General features: G+C 43.5%; 1 protein-coding gene and 1 long non-coding RNA gene across 2 annotated transcripts in view; one reads left to right on the top strand and one right to left on the bottom strand.

The window, feature by feature from the left end:
* XKR4 (XK related 4) overlaps positions 1-17,708 on the top strand; it is a 320,663-nt gene that overhangs the window by 44,085 nt on the left and 258,870 nt on the right. The gene's annotated exons all lie outside the window — the stretch shown is intronic.
* On the bottom strand, positions 1,018-7,779 carry LOC146403888 (uncharacterized). Its single transcript, XR_014843824.1, has 2 exons — positions 5,107-7,779; positions 1,018-3,667 (listed from the first exon to the last, which is right to left on the bottom strand). It is a non-coding gene; the product is annotated as an uncharacterized LOC146403888 (long non-coding RNA).

Below are 17,708 nucleotides of genomic sequence, written 5' to 3'. Positions count from 1 at the left end.
GGTCAAATAATGTAAAATACATGATAGCATAACATTGAAATTCTGTCTTCTCCCATCCCCCACGCCAACCCAAACAAAACATGCTGCATTCTATCCAGTTTCATTGTCTAGAGGATTATCATTTATTATTTGTCTTTGAAATAACTAATTTTTTTTCTCTTTTTTCTTTATTTCCTTTCACAATCAGAACCCCAACCTAGACCCATGAGGTGGTTGATTAGCTTAAGGGAAAAGTAAAATTATGTGCAGCTACATTAAATCTGGTGACTTATTTCTCAAATCTGGTTTTACATTCCCCAGCTCTGACCCAGAAAGTGTTCTTAGCAGCAAGTGGGCTTTCCTTCTTGGTGATTTGCTTACCTACTATTAACATGTAAATTCTTGAGAAGTTCCTGTAGTGGTTCAGCGAGTTAAGAATCCAACTAGTATCCATGAGGACGAGGGTTCAATCCCTGGTCTCACTCAGTGGGTCGGGGATCCGGTGTTGCCATGAGCTGTGGTGTAGTTGGAAGAAGCGGCTCAGATCCTGTGCTGCTCTGGCTGTGGTGTAGGCCAGCAGCTGCAGCTCCCATTCAACCCCTAGCCTGGGAACTTCCATGTGCTGCCGGTGCAGCCCTAAAAATAAATAAATAAATAAATAAATAAATAAATTCTTGAGAACAAAGGTACTATGGAAGACACACATAAAAATAAGACAAAATCCCCCGTGGCTTAATTAGATAATGCTCAAAAACCACTACTCAGAAAATACTTCAATTTTTTGGGGGGGAGGGTGGTTTATGATCACACCAACAGCATATAGAAATTCATAAACTACAGCTGAATCGGAGTTATAGCTGCCGGCCTACACCACAGCCACAGCAACACCAAATCTGAGCTGCATCTGCAACCTGCAGCACAGCTCATGGCAACGCCAGATCTTTAACTCACTGAGTGAGACCAGGGATCGAACCCATGTCCTCATGGATACTAGTTGGGTTCATTACTGCTGAGCTACAACAGGAACTCTGCTTGGACTTTTTTTTTTTTTTTTTTTTTTACTTCTAAGACACAGTCCTCTTTAGCTTTTGTCTGGGAATAAGTCCATAAGTAATTATTTGGATAATGGGCAGCATCCCTGGTCCTGGATCTCAGGCAGGCCCTTTGCTGGCCATGTCCACACCACCCACATTTCTGCGGCTTCTTTGTACCGTGCTTGACCCACCCAAGCATTCTAATTGCCCATCAAGTCATCTCACACGTTGTCCCCTCCACTTCCTTCAGCCACAATTAGTTCTCTCTTTCAACTGAATTAAGTGCCAGTGAGGGAAAGCGTAACAGTGTCTTAAAAAACCGCCTTGAGTCTATGCAGGAGGAGAAAAACAGAGAGAGGCAGGAGTTCAGACAGGACTATAGAGGTGTTGCATTTGAAAAGTAGGAGAGAAAGAGAACGGAAGCAAAGAAGTGGGTCTGGATAGGGTGGTGGGGAGCCTTTGGAAAGGAGAAAAAGTTTAAATTTAGACATTACGTAATATTCCTTAGGGTTTCTAGGCAACGTGGGGATCGGTTTTGATAACTATCAGGACCATCATTCTCCTCCTGGTCATCAACTGAAAAGAGCATTGCAGAAGCTGCCACAGGCTCTGCCTTTCAGAGTATTTATAGCTTAGCTGAGGCCACCACGGGGCAGCAGCTGGCAGAAGGGGATGAGGAAGGAACTAGCTGTCATGTGTGAGCCTAGTTCTCTGCAACCCACTGTAGAGGCAGTGCTACCGCATGGGGCAGTTCACAAGCAGCCACACAAAAGCGTGTGGAGCTGGGTCTGGGCGGTGGGGACTGGCTTATCCAAACCCATGCTGGCTGTCTATTGGTAATAGTTCTATACAAAGGTTCTATCGATTTGCTCTTTACCTTGGCAATGCATGCCTTCTAACCACGCACCACAAGGAACCAAGAAGACCCTGAACTATGAACCTGGAGATTTAGACCTGGCATTGACCATTCCACCTCCTGCTGGATGTTCCTGGACTGTCAGCATAAAGCTCCAATTTTTCACCTGTAAACCGTGGAGCAGTATGACTTCAATTCTGCTGAGCATCCCTAAGATGATCTAAACACCCCTTCACGGGTTACCTGCTAATGGTCTTTGGGATTATCACTGAGTCGTGAAGTTAATCAGAGCAATACTTCCATCATCAAGCACTTTTTATGCCTGCACTCAAACACTTTGGGTTAGCTGTAACTGCAAGGCACGTTTTTCTGCCATTTCTTTTCTCTTTTTATTTTGGTTCAGTTTACATTCAAATCTGTGCTTGTAAGCTAAGCATGGCAGCAGATTTATTGCAAACTGATGCCAGTGTATTTTAGCATACTGTACGAGTTGCTGAAGAAGGAGGTGGGAGGGAGCAAGTTGCTAATAGAGGGTGAGATTTAGCTATTCCAGACGACATAGATAAAATATAACTTTAGCACCCCGCCATGCCGGGACACCCTTTGTAATGATATCAGTCATCCTCAGCAAGTCACGTGTGATCCCTCTTAACTCTCCCATCCCTCAGCCCAACCCACACAACCTTCCCGCTGGTACCTTCATCCCAGGCGCCACCCATCCCTCTTCCATCAGCAGACCCCATGTCTTCACAGTGCTGGGGCTGAGCCCCCTGCTCCACACGCTCTCTGCCCTCTTCCTGCTCAGCAAACTCCTCCTCATCCTGGAAATCCTTGTTCAGATGTTACCAGACAATTAAACATTTTCCCTCCTGGACTGGCACAGCCCATCATAAGTACCTCACATGTCACATCTATCTTATGTCGCAACTGCTTGTGTGTTTTTACACTCTGATACACTGTGAGATCCTGGGAAGAGGATGGCATTGTCTTCAGGGCGATCTCTGCAATGTCTGGGGCACAGTTGGTGCCAAAGAGCCATTGTGCAAGAGAATGAAGGAGTAGACGGATGAAGGGCGATTGAGCGAATGCATTTGTCTAAGTGCGTTTCAGTAAGTGAGATGGTTCGTAGCCCCCCCTCATTCCAGCTCTCTAAGGAACAAGTGCTTTGCCAAGGTATAATTGGTTGCAAATAACAGTGTTTGATTTAGTAATTACCAGACTTGCATTCAGTATTTAAAGGAAGTTTAATCATAGTAATGTGGTGCTTTTTATCTGTGCAAGACTGTCTTTTCCTTTGCTTAACATCTCCTGAGCTCTGCCAGGGCACCCCCAAATCCAATTGGACTGCCTCTCAACGGCCCGCCCCCACCCATCAGCATATTAATATTTGATGACCAAGAATAGCACTATCTTATTATATCTAGATATCTTATTATATCTCAATTTCTGATTTGCAAAAGTAAAATTCACCAGGAGGATTGAAAAGACAGTGTCTGACCTTAAGAAAAATTATCTAATCGGATACCAGATCTGAGAGTGAAAGAAGCTGAGGCGGAGGAGAAGAATGCCAGGCATGTGCGCTGAATTTCTATCACCCGCGTCATCTGAAACAAGAGACGTGCTGCCAATCACACTGCAAGCTCATGTCCCTCCTTGTCGCCAGCATGACAGGACCATCCAGTGATCGGTGGGGGAGCCACACAAAAATGCAGGCGTTCTGAGGTCTTTCCTGGTGCAGACCTCACTATAAGGCAAAAACAGGTGATTATCGTTTAAGGAGTTCCCTTATCGTTTAACACTGAAGGAGTTCCCGTTGTGGCTCAGCAGTAACGAACCTGACCAGGATCCATGAAGATGCAGGTTCGATCCCTGGGTTCAGGATCCAGCATTGCCATGAGCTGCAGGGTAGGTCAAAGCTGTGCCTCAGATCTGGTGTTGCTGTGGCTGTGGTGTAGGCTGGCAGCTGCAGCTCCCATTTGACCCCTGGCCTGGGGACTTCCATATGCCACAGGTATGGCCCTAAAAAGACAAACAAATAAATAAAAATAGAGTGAACTTAAAAAAACATTCAGACATTGTTTTTCAGAAATATAAAAGTAACATGTTTCTTATAAAAATGTAGAGAGGTATAAAAAAAGAAAACTTAAATCACTCTATGCCTTCCACTCACCCTCAATCCTTTTATGTATTTTTGTTGAACTGCAAAGACAGACAGTTGGATCCATAGATAGAATCATAGGTGATCAAGCTGTAAATATTTGTATTCTATTTTTATGTAACATTTCATGATGAGCATTTTCTCATGTCATTAAATGGTTTTCAAAAACATGACTTTAATGCCTTTATTAATATTCAGTGAGTGAATATACCATAATTTATTTAACCATTTCCCTCATGTTTTTATTGTTAAAATAGAATGAAGAATTTGTGAGTAATTTTTTGTGTGTGCATCTTTCTTTCTTTAAATTCCCAGAAATGTAATTGCTGGGTCAGCATATCAAGATTTGCTAGGATCCTGGTACAGTGGCAGCTTGCCCATCTTTATCTCAGATGTCTTATAATAGCAGCAAAATCTACTTAAAGTAATTCCTACTCTCACAATAGAAGAAAGTAGTTTTCAATGAACCTTAGCTAGAAAACTTGCCCGTAAAGGGGATAATAACAGAATAAGTTGCTTTCAACATGAACTATCCTTATGAAAGAGGACCCGAGATGTCAGATTTACCAGAGGTTATGAGGAAAGAGCTTTGATAGTTTAAACTCTGTTTAAAGCTAGATGATAGATATTAGGTAATTCTCGAGGGCTCTCCGGGGAGTTTTAAGGCCTGATCTAAAATCTGATAAGATGTTCATTATGTACCATTTATTGTTCCTTCACAGAAAAATGGCAGGTTTTATGCAGACTCTTTATTGAGGCAAAAATTAAAACAGTATTACATGGGCTGTGAAAATTCTGTTTGTCTTCAAGTAATGATAAATGAATGGTCAGTCATTTAGATTCCTAAGTTCTTTTTTTATTTGTCTTTTTAGGGCTGCACCTGCGGTGTATGGAAGTTTCCAGGCTAGGGATCTAATTGGAGCTATAGCTGCCAGCCTACACCACAGCCACAGCCATGCCGGATCTGAGCTGAGTCTGTGACTTACCCCACAGCTCTCAGCCATGCTGGATCCTGTAACACACTGAGTGAGATTAGGGATCAAACCCGAGTCCTCGTGGATCCTGGTCGGGTTTGTTACTGCTGAGCCACAGTGGGCACTCCTTTTTTTGCGGGGGGGGGGGGGTCTCGATTCCTAAGTTCTTAATACTTACGAAGTGTAGAGCACTTTTTAATTGATCCTTTCCAATTTTCATGTAAGTTAAGTGATATACTAACTCTGGCAATGGTAGTCACACAAATGAGAAGTTCTAAATGCTAATGACTTGCAAAATTAGGAACATCCAGACTATTGATTACCAAAGGAAGGGAAAAATCAACTGATTTATTTCACTGTGAGTTCAGTCCATTCAGCAGTCTGATCCCAATGAGACGTAATATTTGTCAGAGAAGTGGATGGATCACGTGACATTGGAGACTAGACACTGAGGTCCAATTCCAGCTCCTCTCTGAACTAGACTTGACCTACATAAGTGACATCAGGGTTTCCAGCCTCAATTACTCAGCTCTAAAGAGTGAGGACTGAATCAATGCAGCAGAGGCCTACCTTGCAGTGTGGGTACCTGTTCTTTACAAGCATGAGCCCAAGGCTCTAGGATGGACAAGGGGAAGAACTGGAGGTGATCACTCCTATTCCTGCAGGTGCCTTTTGACTAGTACTTTTCTGGGGCTCCCTTGGGAGAATCTAGGCTGGTGCTGGGTTGAGATTGGTGCACTTCCTTGACTAAGAATGATCGAGATTCTAAGTCCACGTTAGAGTTGACCTCACTGCCATAATTGCCACGTACATGATGCATCAGATTGGCCTTTCAAGGGTCTCCCGATTTTTACGTAGGGATAGATGAGTTGTGTTTACTCAGCTTCCATACAATCCTTGGTCCAAGTATGGCACGGAAAACCTTTTACTGGAAGAAACATTTAAAAAATCGACATTTTTTCAGTGCTTTCACCTTGTAGGTTTTTTCTCCAAGGGAAGATATAAGGGAGAAAGGGCCAGTTATTTCTTAAAGCTTTGGAGCCTTACTGGGAGAAACTATTCAAAGACTAGTCTATGACCTGTGGACCTTCAAAGAGCATATGCACCAGCACTTCAGCCTTCCAGCGAGAAGACCAGGAGGAAATTAGCACCACTGTTGCTAGGAGAACTGCCTTCAGAGGCGTGGATCTACTTTAATGATAAAAATAAAACGCATGCGATGTGGGTCAGTTGAATCACTTGTTTCTTCATACTTTATTGTCCATGGTGAGCTATGAGAACTTTCCATTGAGTTCCAATACAGAGATAAACGTTCTCAGATTAATAACAATTTCTTCCTGTTTGTAAGGCTTGTTTTAGGTGTCAAATCTTAACTAACTTGAAGTGCCTAGTTCTGCTGCCCTTCTGATCATGGAAACACAGACCAAGGGCTTGGCGCAGGCAGATCAGATATTTCCTCTGCCACTAAGTGAGAGGTTCAGTGCTGTCTTAAGTCTATGCAAGTCCAGTTGGAAAAAGGAAAGCTAGGCTTGTTAATTCACGAAGATATGAGACATACAGACAATTCAAAGATACTGGGGAATTGACAGCGTTATTTTGGCTCCGAGTCTGCTGTTGGTAAGCGGGTTTTCCCAGGAAGGGTAAACACATTGATAAACTTATTGCCCTTGATCTTCCAACACAGTTTCTATTGACATTTCTTAGAGCTCCAGGCACGGATTAGAGAGTATGTGGCCCATTGATTGCACGTTTCGGGCTCTTAATGACAGGAAAGATTTGATTCCTCTCCCTTATATACCCAGGGATGATTGTAACATTTCTTTTCTGGCCTTCACACCTTTTTGAATTTGAGAACCTATTTTCAGATTCTGTTTACTAATTCCTTCTTTTCTGGCCTTCACACCTTTTTGAATTTGAGAACCTATTTTCAGATTCTGTTTACTAATTCCATAATTAGGTTTCGAGGGATGTTTTTATTATCATTCCTAAAAGATTTTTAATAATATATTTTAAATATGACCATTCAAGTCCTTATTTTTGAATCTCTAGAGAAACGAAATTTTAAGCAAGTTGTATGGAAAGAATGACATCATTCTTGTGAGATTTCCTAAGTATAATATCCGTCATTTTGTATTGACACCTTGAAACCCAGAAAAGGTTGATGCTTTTAAATATTTGGGGGATTTTTTTTTTCCTATCTTAAAAAATAAAAGATGCCTGAAAAAAAAAGCGCTTAATGCTGGTGACATCAGATATTAGATTCCACCAAGCTACCTTCAGGACTGGATAGGAAGCGGTGAACCAGCTCCCTCTGCTTTGCCTGAGACCTCACAGCACCATCTCCCTGTTCATGGTACAGCAAAACCTCCTCCGAAAAGCTTTTGTAGAAGATACGCTGGGGCCAAAGTCCTGTTCGTCAGGATCCTGCACTTTAATAGAGATGAGAAACTATTCCCATCATTAGGTTATAAGCAGCTGCAGCTAAACTCACTTAAAATGCTTTGGTAGAAAGTAGTTGTAATTCATTAAAACAGCTTAGGAGTTCCCATTGTGGCTCAGCAGTTAACAAACCTGACTAGGATCCATGAGGACATGGGTTCGATCTCTGACCTCGCTCACTGGGTTAAGGATCTGGCGTTGCTGTGAGCTGTGGTGTAGTCGCAGACACGGCTCGAATTCCACGTTGCTGTGGCTCTGGCGTAGCTCCGATTCCACCCTTAGCCTGGGAACCTTCATATGTTGGGGGTTCAGCCCTAAAAGAGCAAAAAAAAAAAAAAACCCTATTTATTGAGGAAAGAAATAGGTCCCTTAAATGGAGATTTGGGGGTATGTACGGACCAGGCATATATATATTTTTTGCTGTAAGATTTATATTTACACGTTAGAAAATGTCTCTGGTGCACAGTGGGGGAGGAAGCAGGGAAACCAATGTTGACACACTGCCCAGGGCACTCAGGGGTCCTGGGGGCTCAGGGAGCTCCCCCTTCTGTCCGCGTGGACAGATGACCTTCCTTCTCCGGCCTGTCTGTGGAGCAGAAGCTGATTCTCTAGAGAAGTCAAGGCAGAGAGCCTCACCTTGGTCCCAGGTCCAGGGAAAAGGAGGGTGGGCATGTAACTACGAAAAAAGGTGGAACATAGCACTGCCCGTGGCTCTGAGACCCCAGCCCCCTCCACCTGGCTCCCCCTACAAAAAGTTTAACATAAGACTTGAAGTTCCAAAAAAAAAAAACAGAACAGATAAAAATGCAAGGGAAGTTATTGCTCCAGAAAGAACACATGCCATTTGAAAGAATATAAAGTTCTAACTTAACAGCGACCCTCCAACACTGAGTCTGATTCAAAAAGAAAGCACACAGATGCCTGTGCTAACCATTGCGAAATATCAGGGAGAAACCGTAAAGCTTAAAAATGAGACCACCCTTATATCAACACTAGATAATGGGAAACAGTGGAAATAGGGAAATATGACTTTCCATATGAAGTTATACTTCAGCCATCTGTCCATCAAGTGTAAGAACAGAATAAAGACACTTTCTTTATCATCATAAAAACAGCAGACATGCGAGGACTCATATACACACGCACACAAAATGACCTCTCAAACAGCCCACCTTACAAAGCTGCTGGAAGACGTGGATCAGGGAAAAGAAGAATTACCCCAGAATGCATAATTCATGAGCCACGGAGGGTGGGCTTTGGACATAGGAGAGTGACCTCCAGGACCAGCCAGGTTTGACTGGAGCTGAGACGTGGAAGAGGAACCCCCCAGGGCACACAGGGGTGGACTGCCTGTGACTGTTTCTGTACATTCACGAAACTATGACTCTTGGCAAATCTATTGGAATTTTTGGGAAGAAATTAGTGGTAGGTATTTAGGAAAACAAATGAAAAAAGGAGACAATTTTAAATTTAAATAAATGTATAACTATTTGTGAGTGAGGACTTGTAACCAAGTTCTTCGAACAGCAGACGACACTGACCTCGTCACAATGTGAAATGGAAAAGGGAGGCAGAAGTGAGATGGGACATAGGAGTTAAAACTTTTCCTTAATTACAGAGTTCCTATTGTGGCTTGGGATAATGAACCTGACTAGTATCCATTGAGCCCATGAGGACATGGGTTCAATCCCTGGCCTCAGTCAGTGGGTTAAGGATCTGACATTGCTGTGAGCTGTGGTGTAGGTCACAGACTCAGCTTGAATCTGGCATTGCTGTGGCTGTGGTGTAGGCCAGCAGGTGCAGCTCTGATTTGACCCCTAGCCTGGGAACCTCCATATGTGTGGCTGCGCCCCCCTGAAAAAACCCTTTTCCTTAATTAGTTCTGTAATCATGTCTAAAATGTGTAAGGAAACATATAGAAACAAAGAGATTGGGGATAAATGCTTGAAGAAACACCTAAAAAGTTTGAAAATACTGGTCTCTGGGGCATGGGATGGGGGATCCAAGCTAAAGAGGAATGGAGCCTGGGTTGCGTTTTTGGCCAACGTAAATTCTGAATACTATTTAATTTTTTAAAATGACATAGGTTTGAACGTTAGTAAAATTCTTAAAGGAATGAAGAGACAGGAAAAGGGATGTGCAGCATGCGTGCTCGGGGAGTTAAAAATCTCATCCCATCCCCCTAGGCTGGGATGTGGTCCATCTGTGGGAAGCCCCCGTTGTGGCACAGGGGGCTACTCCAACCAAGCATCTCCATAAACTTCAGGGTAAAGCCGTCCCTAAGGAGATCACTAGCAATGGAAATGGACTGGATATCCAGATTTCCAAGTGTGGTATCAGCCCATAAAATATAAAGCAGGTTTTCACAGGGGGACATCATGTCAGCTTCTAAATTGGTGCTCAGCCAGTACATAGAATCATTATTCATAGTGTTTGAAGGTGCATGCTGTTCCTGAAGAGAATTCATTGTTCTGTCCTCGTAACTCAAAATCCTGCTGTGTGGGGAACAGAAAAATTAAACCATCTCTTTGCCATTTAGTCAACTGACCTATTGGATTGTGCACTGCTGTCTGAAATGTCTTAGTTTTGGGGTTTTGGGAAGGTTTTTGTTTTACCCTACCTGAACTCTCAGCATGTCAGAATATGGTCCAAGATCTGTTTCCTAAGTTCTTTCCCACACTTGGCCTTCTCCCCAGTGGTCTATCCTAGCAAGCCTTTAGGTACATGCTACATAGCTCTGGATTCTGCCAGGGAAATTGCAGGAAAATAAAGACAAGTGGGATTAAGTAGCCTCACCCACCAAGGTCACCTTGATTTTACTCTTGGACAGTCTCATTCCATGTGATGCTGCATGGGCTCCTCTTTGTGGATAATATCCAGGTGTAATCTGACTTAGCAGGATCCTGACTTATCTTTCCTGCTACCTGTACCCTGCACCTGCTTCTCTTTCTGGTCAGAACTGATGCTCTTCTCACCACTTAGGTTGACGTTCCACCATTGGTCACCCGTCCCAACCAACTTTAGATATTAGTGTCTGCTTCCAGAATGTATTCGCAAATTTCCATGGGTCAGACATCCTATAGGATTCTAGAACCATCATCTACCTTGAGTGGCTTTGGGCAAGTCATGAACTTGACTGATTTTTTTTCATCTATTGACCGAACGTGGATCTACGCCCTCCATTTTTTAGAGAGATATTTATGGATGGGAAATATAGACACAGTAGAAAGCTAACAAGTGGAACTGATACGGAGATTGTGAAATTGGAATAATACAGAACATCAGTACAATCCAGGCAAAAGAGAAATGTAATTGGGAAATTCGTAAACATTTCTTGCCTTTATGCATCTGAGATTCAGATATTTCACGCAGCTCTGGGGTAGAATGTGGGTTTACCAACTCATGGTTGTTATCCTTTCTTTTTGTCCTCTTTCCTCTTAGCCACTAAGATGCTTTTGAGCTTGACACCACTCCTGGAGTGATGCAAAGGCCTCTTAGCTAGAAGGCCAGTAGCCATCACCTAGAACGGCCACCCTATGCATGAGTCTAACAAAGAAGTTGTGTTGGGTTCCCTCGGGCAGAGCTCATGTATGAGAGTACAAAGTTGGACTGAGCCACTCAGAAATGTCTTCTGGGCACCTTGTCCTAATCACACCCATTGGATAATAGCAAACTAAATCCAGGGAGTAACCAGGTGCTGCAGGGACCACTGGGCTACAAGAATTAGGGAGAGAGAACATAATGCGTAAAGCTGGGCAAAAACACCTGCTTGGACTGCTTCAAATCTAAGAGCCACTCCTTTTCCTTTCTTTCTTGAAGGAGCCAAGAACATCATTTGAACACATTTTAGTGCAAAGGGGATAGGGGAGGAAGAAGCCTTTGCATAGCGGAGGGTCTACATAAGCCTGGACCTAACTGACCTGAGGTTCTCTGTGAATATTTCTCAGTTGACCTCAGTCCCAGAAATGACCCTGCAGGTGACCACTTCGGCAGTGCTTATGCAAGAGGCAGCTGAAAATGCTCAGCTGATGGATGCATGAGTGGAAAGGAAATTGTTAAAGGGCCTATAAAATGGCATGAAAGTCAAATCAAATCTAGGAACTATTTTAAAAACTGAAATGTATCTCTTCTGTTTTAAATTCTATACACTATGACAAGCAAACTTAAAATAAAATAAAATTTAAATGAAAAAAATCATCCTTAGATGTACCATGTAGAACCAACTTCTCTCTCTCTTTTGCATTTATTACATGATTTTGATCCCACTGTGCATAGAGCTTTGGGGACTGATATATTTTTCATTTATCATAACAAGAAAGTATTTCCCCAGTTTTATAAGCTCTTTAGTAAATATCTTCAGTGCCTGCTCAAGATGCAATTGTATGGCCATATATATAGTGAATTTTACTTTGCAAGCCAGAAATCTAGGTAAGTAAAGTGGCACGAAAGCCAAAGCATATTTAGGGAAATACTTTAAAAGCTAAAATGTATCTCTTTTCTATTTTGAATTTATTGTGCCTTAATACATATGTGTACTTGCTGGAACATCTAAAGCTTCGTTTTGTTTTTGTTTTTGTTTTTGTTTTTAAACTTAAGGCTCCAAGCTCTGTTAACATGCAGATAAACCTGAGAAGAGACAACTTTAGTATTATAGCCCTTTGTGTTAAAGTGTGAGTGACTTTCAGATTCCTCCATTAAAACAGACTGTGGTTGGTGTTTCCGTTGTGGCTCAGCGGGTTCGTAAGAATGCAGGTTCGATCCCTGGCCTTGCTCAGTAGAGGTTAAGGACCCAGCATTGCTGTGAGCTGTGGTGAAGGCCTGTGGCTACAGCTCCAATTTGACCCCTAGCTTGGGAACTTCCATCCAAAAAAAAAAAAAAAAGACTGTGGTTAAGTTGGGGCTGCACTGAAGCTTGAGAGAGAAAACACAGGAGCAAATAGTAAAAAGGGGAATGGGACCTACCGTGCTTCCAAAAGGAATTTCCCTTCCACATAGACTTCCAAGTATTCTTATTTATACATCCCTGTGGATTCCATGACATCTGATTTCACAGCTCAGGCAACTATGTTAAATATTATAATAATTTAGGAGTCCTCTGGGGGCACAGAGCAGGCTGAGGATCCTGCGTTGTCACTGCTGTGGCTGGAATCACTGCTGTGGTGTGAGTTCAGTTTCTGGCCTGGGAGCTTCTGTCTGCTGTGGGTGTGGTCAAAAATGTATAATAATTTGGCATTATTATAATGCTCATAAATACTCTCTACATGCTCTTCAAAACAGAGCAAGGAAGCCAGCGGACACAGAGGGACCCAGCTCCCCAGGCCTGCAGGCCCCGTCTGTGACTGGGGGTTCACACACCCCTCAAAACATGCATGGCTTCGGGGCACCTTCACCCTTTTCTGTGACCCACTGAGATGTCTTTCCTCTCTTCCATCCAGGACACAGCCCCAAACCCACCCCACAGGAGCTCAGCGCAGGCCCCCTCAGCACCCCTCCTGCACTGGGGGCTTTGGGACCCACCCCTCTGTTTCTCCCCCCCCACCTCTTCTGTCCTCCTGATGGGCAGGTGGGGGAAAGGGCCCCTGGATGCAAAGAATTCCCATTTGTTCAAAGATCCAGCCCCTAACAAACAAAGATTCGATTTTATCTCTAAAAGAGTACATCCTTCGGGACAGAAGCTGATGCTTTCTGGCTGGGTGCGCTTCACAGCTGCCAGCACTGGGTCCAGAGCAGTCAGGCCTCAGAACACCCCCCACGGGCCGCCTCTGTGAAGACTGGACCCCGAGAAAAAGGAAAGGAGAGTGGGGGTCATTTTCTAACATGTTTTTGTTTAAAGTTACAGAGAGGAAAGGTGAGAAGATAAGACTGAGTCGAATCTGACCACATTTTTTTTTTTTTTAATTTTATGGCCACCCCCGAGGCATATGGAAGTTCCCGGGCCAGGGACTGAATTCAAGCCACAGCTGCAACAACGTGGAATCCTTTAATCCCCTGCACCAGGCTGGGGATCGAACCTGCACCTCTGCCATGACTTGAACTGCTGCAATCTGATTCTTAACCCACTGTGCCACAGCGGGAACTCCCTGGCCAAATTTTTTAAAATTTTGTGTTTTAGCCCAAATCTTGCTAACGAAAGTCAGTATATATCCCCAGGTGCTTGGGGTGGTAATTAGGGCCATTATTCTTACCCAGAAGGGGGATGTTCTGCTTTCCAAGTCCCCAGAGATGGTCCTTGACTCGCCCTGCCCTTCAGTGTCCTTGAGGCCTTGTGCTCAGGCTCAGTCCTTTGAATTCACTTGGAGGCAGGGTGTTCCTTTCTCGTCAAAGGCAGACTCTGTGAAACTGCGGCCTGGTAGCACAGAGGAAGGGGGACGGTCAGGGCTGGTGGAAGGTGAGACGATGCTAGTGCGCTGTGCTTATCTTTCCCAACAGTTCCTTTTTGGAAGAAGACACAGCGTTGCTTAAGTAGTCTTTATTTGAAATTAGAGAGCTGATTTGTAAGAACCTCTCCATGTGAGACTAATGACACGGTCGCGGTGTATTAATGAAGCCATGTACAGGAAGACAAAGGAGGAATCAGGGCTAATCAACAGGCCAGCTATTTTAAGATCTTTCCTTGACCTTCGTACATATTATGCACCATTAGTATGCATGACGATCACATATTTTTCATTTTTCAATGTTACAAAACATTAATCATCTGTACCAGCAAATAAGATATTTTTGCCTGAGTAGTTTATATATAAAATTTTGGCAGTACTAAACTTGCAAATAGCACGAAGTATTTTTTTTTTTTAAAGGGAAGCCCCAAAGTGAAAATAATCTACAAAACATTCACTACATCTAAACTCGACAATGAATTTGGGTCTATGTCAGCAAAGAAGCATTTCAAAGTCAAAGAGACCTAACTCTTCATCTCTTCTTCTGAAAGCTCATGAACTATGGCAGTTGAGTGTCAAAGAAATTTGTGGGAAAAGAGGCTATCAAGGCTTCTCTGTCTGGAAGAAAGTAATTACTTCTACGTATAAACAAAGTGAGTCGGGATATTTTTCCACCTTGGTTCTTGGTCTCTCTGTCCCACTCAGGGTCAAGTGTGATGTGTTCAGAAGTGACTTCGGGCGTTGCTTTGAACAAGGTAACGGGAGGCAGGGAAACATGTACCTGCAGCAAAGTGTGGAATGGGCGGCCTCCGTCAAACAAATGAATTGGGAACCGGAGAAAGGACAGTGTTAACGATGCCCCAGCTGAGGCCCAATTAACGTCATACTGTTAATAAATAACCAATCAATCCCACTTTCTCTGCAGTGTTGGCTGCAGAAGCTAACTTCTTTTCTTTGGCCAGGATGCATGGTGCAGTGGTCATTCTTAGGGATAATAGGAGCCTGAATCTGCAAGAGAAGTTCCAGCCCCATCATCCTGCTGGGGAAGACGGAGGGGACTGCCTGGTTGGTATATAGACAGGCATCTAACCTGAGTCTTTAAAGATAAATGTTTCATTCCTTCATTTAAAAAAATGTCTTTTTTTTTGGCCACAACATGCAGCAGCTTGATATGGGAGCTCAGTTCCCAAACCAGGAATTGAACCTGAGCCACAGTAGTGAAAGTGCCGAGTCCTAACCACTAGAACACCAGGGAATTCCCTAAAAATACGTCTTAAGCACCTACCATATGCCGAACATTTTCCCAGCATTACAGATACAGCTGCAAAAACAAACAAACAAATACACAAAATTCTCTGCCTTTATGGAGCTCGCATTTTAATGGAAGGAAACAGAATTAAATATTGTAGTAAGAAAAACACATAACATGGGTGATGATGATAAGTGCTCCGTGGATAAAATGATGCAGAGAATGGCCCAGGGAGTTCTTGGTGGGGTGGGATGTGAGTTAAATCTTGGAGAGGATGGTGTTTAGTGACATCCAGGGGGTGTGCAAGCAGAGGGGTCTAAGACGGCCTTGCACGGCACGTTCAAGGGCAGCAAGAGGGTCAACAGGTCTGAACTGGAGACAGCGAGGGGATGATGAGTGGAAATAAGGATGGACTCAAATCCAGCCTCACCTGGCAGACCAGAGCAAAGGTGATCTTTTGCTTTGAGTGAGACATGGAGCCATTGGAGAGTTTTAAGCAGGGAGTCATGATCAGATTTATATTTTATTATTTTATTTTATTTGTATTTTTAGGGCTGCACCTGCAGCATAGGGAAGCTCTAGGCTAGGGGTCAAATAGGAGCTGCAGCCGCCAGCCTGCACCACAGCCACAGCAACGCCGGATCCTTAACACACTGATGGAGACCAGGGATCAAACCCACATCCTTATGGATACTAGTCGGGTTTGTTTCCCCTGAGCCATGATGGGAACTCCCAGATTTACATTTTAAAAGGAACATTTAGGCTAAGAGTTGACAATAGGTGGCAAGAAGGCAAGGGTGGACATTTAAAGCATAGGTCACAATTTCCAGAGGGGAGGAAGGAAGCTGTGCTGGGATGGAAGGGGCAAAAGTGATGGGAAGCGACCTGCTTCTGGATGGAGTTTGAAGGCGAGTCCACAGATTTCCTCATGGACGGGCTGTGGGTCGGGAGAGGAAGATAAGGGTCCAGGATGACACCGTGTTGCCCTTGAATAGAAACGCTGTTTTCATCTGCACGGCTTTTTTCCTTTATCTGGGGTAGTATTTTCCTCGAGGACATAGAGGAAAGATGGGAAGTGGGAGGAAAGTGGCAAATACCGAATCCTTCATCCTGTGTTGTTTCATTCGAAACTACCCCAGGAGTTCCTTGGTGGCCTAGCCGTTAAGGATCTGGCGAGGTCACTGCAGTGGTGCCAGTCAGTGCTGTCATGCAAGTTCGATCCCTAGCCTGGGAACTCTGCATGTGGTGGGTACAGCCAAAAACATTAACTAATTAGAAAATGAATTTACACAACCTGCTGAGAGGTTATGTATTACTTTATAACAATTTCTAAACATATCCGTTTTTCTGCTACCCTTTCCTCCTTTCCTTTATTTTACAGAGGAAAGAAAATCACTCTGTAAATATTGCTCTGAGGTCATTAGAAAGAATGACCTTTACCGTGGGAAAAACAGATGCCCCGTGGACCATATGCCCCGTGTCATCTCATGTATTCATTTTAGTTCTTCTTTACTTTGTTGCTTTTAATTCATAAGCTTAGCCAGTGTATCTCCTCCTGTCAAAACCCTGGTAGAAATTCTCTCAGATCGTCCTAATATTTAGAAAGACTTTTCAAATCACCTCATCAGTATTTCCTTGCTGATCAAATTCTTCCTTCATAAGAGCAAGCAAGAAATTCCAGGGCTTTGGGCCTTTATTTTGCAAACAAGGATGTAGTGATTAATTCTGAAGTGTAGATGCTGAATACACACTCTGCATCTTCCAGTCTGTTTCCAGGGAGCGGATTAGCCAGCGCCTCTTGGGCAAACCGCAGCCCTATGGAAAATCTACTGTATATTTGATAGATTGTTTCTTAATAAGCATTTCAGAAACAAATTGTTTTTTTTTTAAATCTTGTGCCTTTAAAATGATTTCAATTCTCATTTTTTATTTTTTCAAGACATAAGTTGCATACTAAATTCTGAAGTGTAAGCAGTCAGATTATTAACATGTGCTCTTTGAAATAGTGACATGATTCAAAGTTCCTATACGTGGTGCTGTTTGCTAATGTCTTATGCATAGTTTAAAATGCAGGAGTTCCCATTGTGGTTCAGTGGCTTAAGAACCCAACATAATCTCTGCGAGGATGCAGGTTCAATCCCTGGCCTCCGTCAGTGGGTTAAGAATCCAGCATTGCCGTGAGCTGTGGTGTAGGTCACAGATGCGGCTCTAATCTGGTATGGCTGTGGCTGTGGTGTAGGTCGGCAGCTGCAGCTCCAATTTGACCCCAGCCTGCAAACTTCCATATGCCTCAGATGCAGTCATTAAAATAAAAAAAAAAAATGCAAAACTCACCTTACTTATGGCCTGGGTGCTGGGGTAGACTGTAGAGCCATGGTAGCCGGCAGTGGTTTCTAACCAGCCTGTTTCAACTGAACCTTCAGGGAGGAAGCCGTGAGGGCAGTGAGATGGCCGTGATGCCCCTCAGTGGTCTTCTCCCTTTGAGAAGATTGAATTTGAATAGTAAATGCCAACACCAATAAGAACGCCATCAATTCATGGTCACAGAAGGTACTGACTCGTTACTTTCTCAAGGCTCTGTGTGTTGTATGTCCCTGTTCCAACAGGATACCAGGAGGACGAGTCCAGGAGGCTTGGTCCTT

Source organism: Sus scrofa, chromosome 4, assembly GCF_054392235.1.
Source record: "Sus scrofa isolate SSC_HxYL_T2T_F1_AM1 chromosome 4, Sscrofa_HxYL_maternal_Yorkshire_Landrace_v2.0, whole genome shotgun sequence".
In the NCBI taxonomy this organism is placed as follows: domain Eukaryota; kingdom Metazoa; phylum Chordata; class Mammalia; order Artiodactyla; family Suidae; genus Sus; species Sus scrofa.
The sequence above is the reverse complement of the archived record's forward strand: the minus strand, read 5'-3'. Positions and strand labels throughout refer to the sequence as shown.